This window comes from Tinamus guttatus, unplaced genomic scaffold (genome assembly GCF_059628265.1).
Source record: "Tinamus guttatus ecotype Peru unplaced genomic scaffold, ASM5962826v1 Tinamus_guttatus_pri_ptg000125l, whole genome shotgun sequence".
In the NCBI taxonomy this organism is placed as follows: Eukaryota; Metazoa; Chordata; class Aves; order Tinamiformes; family Tinamidae; genus Tinamus; species Tinamus guttatus.
The window spans coordinates 6,749,994-6,755,210 of NW_028288659.1; positions in this window are offsets into that span (position 1 = coordinate 6,749,994).

Below are 5,217 nucleotides of genomic sequence, written 5' to 3' on the forward strand. Positions count from 1 at the left end.
CAATGTCTAAAATTTATCTACACACAAAAGTAAAAATCTTCCCACTCTTGCTCAAAAAGCTTGAGTTATGATGGAGTATGTTACACTCAGTGATAAACGGAGAGAGAATCTGGAACTAGAGTTAGCTAATGAGACAAATTTTGAGCTACATCCTATAACCTCATCCTTTCAAGTGTCACTTTTCTGTGTGATGATTTTGGATCTGTGTTGGGTATACAACTGCATTCTGTACAATTTATTCATGGGCTTTATTCATCACTTCTAGAAGTGAAATGTGTTAGTTAAGCACATAATAAAAGTCTGAAACTTTCACAGGTATACAATTATCACATTTTAACTAGAACAGTTGTTACACTGTGACCTCTTATGTAAAATACATGGACATTCAGCCACAAAAATACCTCTTGTTAAGACTTTTTTTCCCCTGTGGAAGTGTGTTTGTGCTAAGCTTGTGCTAATGCTCCTGAAAGTGAGAGACTTCTGGTAGCAGGAATACTATTCATGGAAGGCGTGACAAAGCCCTGCTGTGAACGAGACCTTGTAAATAATGCTTCATCCTGCTCAAAGAATGAAAAAAAAATGGACTTCTACCAACAACTTTTAAACCCATGTCTAAATGAAGCATGTCAGCAGCATAGCCAATGATTAATTTCAGCGATTTGCATTTTGCAGTGCTGCCTGAATGATTGCATAGATCTGTTGCCATCGATACTCCTAAAATATTTTTAACATCATTTCATTTCTATTCATCAACTGCTGTTGCATAACTGGTGCAGTCACTACACTACAGTAGGATTGCTGGTAGCGTTATAATAACTCTTTCCCAGTTCCAGTCCCAGCTTGGTGATATCATGCATGATTAGGGACATTGACTAGGACGGTAATGCATATTAGTTCTTGTTACTGCCGTTTAATTTTACCCCCAAATCAGAAAATTATGTCAATGTAGTTCAACTATAATGTAATCCTACACTGGTTTTTAAAGAACTATTCTTTAACAATGTGCTGGGTACCAAGCACTGTATTCTTATATCTGACCTATATACCATCCCATTCAATTCTTGGGGAATGAAGAGCATTTGCACACTCATCTTTCACATGTATCTCCCAAGGTCTCTCTTTTTTTTTTAAAAAAAAAAAAAAAAAAGTAAATAATTCACAGAGAAATATGCTTCTGGTTTAGTACTGTTTTTACTGTTTTGAGTAAAGGCTAGATTTATTAAATAATTATTCAATGATCTATCTTATTTGGGAATATGGGGCAAAATTTCCCAAACTACTATGATGCAGTCCTTCTATCCTTCTATCCACAGTCCAAAGGTCAGGCAAATTGCGTGCAGTGTGTTGCTGACAGAGCATCTTTATTTTTCACTTACCGAAGTAATACAGCAGACTTCGGCTTCTCTCATTTTCCCTTCAAGATCCGTATGTGAAATAAACTTGGGGTCGATAGAGCAAAAGCAGCAAATTCTACAAAAGATTCACTTCTTCTGACCCAGAAAGGAATGTTAAGATTTCTGACATATGCTTAATGATTTTTAGCCTGGTTTCTTAAAGAAATGAGATTTAGAAAATAACCTTATGTGTAGAGTAATTGTGAGAGTGTCTTGTCAGTTTTTGACTTTGTCACCTTTGCTTTTAGTCACTTATTAACCTCCTTCATTGAACTAAATTGGTTGGGTTTATATAGTTCGGTATGTAATGTAAAATTTATAATTAACTACCTAAATGAAAGAGTATTACAAAGGAAAAAAAATTATGTTCTGTTGGTGCCCAAACACATAAGACACACGTTAGCTCCATGAAGCAGTACGCCACATGTGAGAATGCCCCAATTTTCCAAATGTTGCATCATGTCTATTCAGTCTAGCTGTAGCTTTAGGCATGAAATAAAGCTTTGATTGCCATTATTTTAGGCATACAAGGAAAGATGTTTATGCTGCTCCTGGAAATGCTGTGCTGAACTGCACATATTTCACTGATTTAGACAGACCTAAGAAAAGTCATTAGCAATTTGCATTTTGAGAATGTTGTTGGTATAATATGATGGAGTAAGTCACAAAAAAAAACAGTGACAGAAAGAATTGCAGCCTGATGGAAAAAGGGTATCATTTGTCTAGAGTACTGCATGTGAATGAGCATGTTCAGATCAGAGATTTGAATTGCCGATTTATATTTTATTATGTCAAAATCTGAAATTTGGTGCTGGTACTAACAGAGACTTTTGAAGAGATTTCTGTCTGTCCTTGGACAGACACAGACAGCAGCAGTATGAACTTCCTCACAATTCAGCTGTGTGCCTTAAGGATACCTGTGTGTCTTGACTATATCTGCAGAGCAGTAGCACAAACTTCTGGCTTGCATGTCAAAATTGGGATGTGGCTGTCTTGTCTATGCCACTCGTAGGACTGGCATTTGACACATTTATTGGTATTATATCTACAGGCCTGAATTCATTTTTCCCAGATCTGTGGCTTTTATGGGATCTTGACTATGTGAAACGGACATCCGTTGAATAGCTGGGGAGGAGAATATTAGCAGGCAAGTGAAAAAATAGTCATCATTAATTCCTAGTGACATTAGAGGCCAGATAACAATTCTAAGGAGACTGGGCATATTTTTATTTCTAACTTAGTGTTTGCTTTTTAGGCAATCTTAACAGTAAATTAAAGTTGTTACTTCCACTGATCTCTGAAGATCCATACCAGATCTTTCTTCACCTATATAGTTTCTTCATGTAAGAATATTTTAAGGGGGGAAAAAAAAAGCTGTAATTCAGAGCTGAAGAAGTGGAAGAGATTATGTGATTTTATTTTCTAGGAGAAAATCACTTAATGTTTATCTAACGGAAATATAGAGTCTGCTAATTGGCTAATTAAGTGAATATAAACTAATTTCTTTTGGTAGGATCACGAGATTTGATTATTGTACAGTAAAATTAACACAACCTTTTTTAGTGGTAGAAGTTTTATTTACATGGTGGGGTTTTACAGTGTACCAATTCTTGTGGAAAAACTTTGAAGAAATCCCCCCATTTGCCATATTTTAACTCTTTTTAACTCTGTACTTTTATTTTTATTTAATTTTTTGCTTCTAGATCCTGAGATTGCTTCTGTTTATAGTCGTATGGAGTATGAAAAGGAGGGAGTGATATCAGATTTTTTAGCATAGGCTCGTCAGGTTGCACAGTAATGGGAGAGGCTGCTATTGAACCTGCGGCTGAGAAACTTTGTCTGCTAGAGCTAGCACTGTTAGAGTCCAACACTAACTGTGTAGATTTGTAGTGATAACATCATTGCATCTACATATTTGCTGAGGCTTTTGTATTCTACAGTCATGATATACAATGATGCTGTTCATAATGATCTAATTCTGTATTTTACACACATTCTTGAATGGTGGTATTTTTCATAGGGCATAAGCACTTTCATAAGCATTTAGGAGAAGGGGAAAGTACAGCTTTCGGACAGCTTTTATTTCTGTAATTTTCTTGCCAGAAAGCAGACATGACTGGAGGGTACACAGACACTCCTAAAATTCAAATAAAGAACTACTAGCCATACGGCCTATTTAAAACCTGTATCTTAAATGGTTTTGGAAAAAATATGTAATGTTGGTAAAACATGTTCTGTAAAAAATGATATTTTTAAAATTAAATTGAGCAGTTGAGAATAAAAAGATACTGATTTCCACTTTGTATTTTTATTGCATATTCTCTAATAATTATTTTTGAATGCTATTGTTGAAAAGTAACTGTAGAGATTGATGAGATAATAGGTGTGGTTAGTTCATTTTGTTCTTGATGGGAAAGATATTTGATGTCTAGTAATTGCTAGATATGAGCCTTTTAGACAAATTTATTATGAATCTCAGTCAATTGTAATGTCACTTCTTCCATTTTAAAAGCTGCAAAACCAAAATACATGCCAGAATTAAACTAACAGTAAGTGGTGGTGTTTAACCACAAATGTCTGGGAGGTGTGTAATGTATATAGAGCCTTTCTCTTGGTTAAAAAACAGTTTAGAGAAGCTTGAAATACAGTATAGGTCTTGTCAAAATGGAAGTTCAGGAAAAAAGAAAAACTTGTTCATAATCATTTGCTTCAAAAGTCTGCAGCATAGAATGATGGTTTTCCGATCGCATTAAAATTTCACGTTGTTCTGATTTTTTTTTCCCATGACATTTGTAGCATTATGTTACTCATGCATATAGTCTTTTGTCATTACATCTAGTATATTAAAGTTCAGTTTGAAGATTTAGTAGTAATATTCCCAGTAGATACCTACCAAAATTTATGTTTAAATAAGTGGTCTGATGATAAGAAATTTTTCTGTTTACTGATGAATCTGGAAAACTATCAGAAGGCTAAGAGAATATTAGATTGCTGAACAGAAACAAACAATACTTATTACCTAGAAAAGTTCAGCTTAGTTTCAGCTGCCTAAATGCAAAATCCCAACCAGTTATTCTGAAAGTTTCATCTAAAGCTTCCACAGCTGTGAGGAATCATGTTTTCTGTGGGGCAGAATTTTGCTCTTCTGATCCTTTAAGTTTGCTTTGAATGACGAAAGACAGCAGAGAGAAACAGGAATGACTGGTCATACAGAATTTAAGAATGTATAGAATAACTGGGGCTTCATACTTTTAATAAAAGAAAAGCTATTGACCTAATCAGTTGTTCACTTCCAAAAGTTTGTTTGCTTTATATAGAACATAGGATCAATGTTTGGCAACATATCTGTTTCATTGTTCCAACATTATAAATTATAAATTCTTTCAGAGTATTGTCACCTAAAGCAGCAGTGTTAATACTTGGCTGCACATTTATCATCACTACATGAAACAGTGATGGATTTTGGGATGTCATACACCTGTTTAGTTCAACTCAACTAATCTTTAATTTTCCTTTTTAAAATTTAGACTTTTAAGTTTTTAGAAGATTTGCTATCAATAATAGTGTTTGCATATAGATAAAATTTAATTCTGAGATTCAATCCTTGAATTATTTATTTCTCCTAAGATGGATAAATATTCTGCATTTCTTCCAAAATTAGCATGAGTTTATTTAGCATCATGATGAATTACACTTCCAGTCTGGAGTAACAGACGTTTTTATCTGCATACTTCTTTTCTCTAGTGGAAATATGGGTTCTTGACTAGATTACTATATTCCTAGATAGTTGAACTGGTATTTATTTTTTCTTCTACCTGGATAC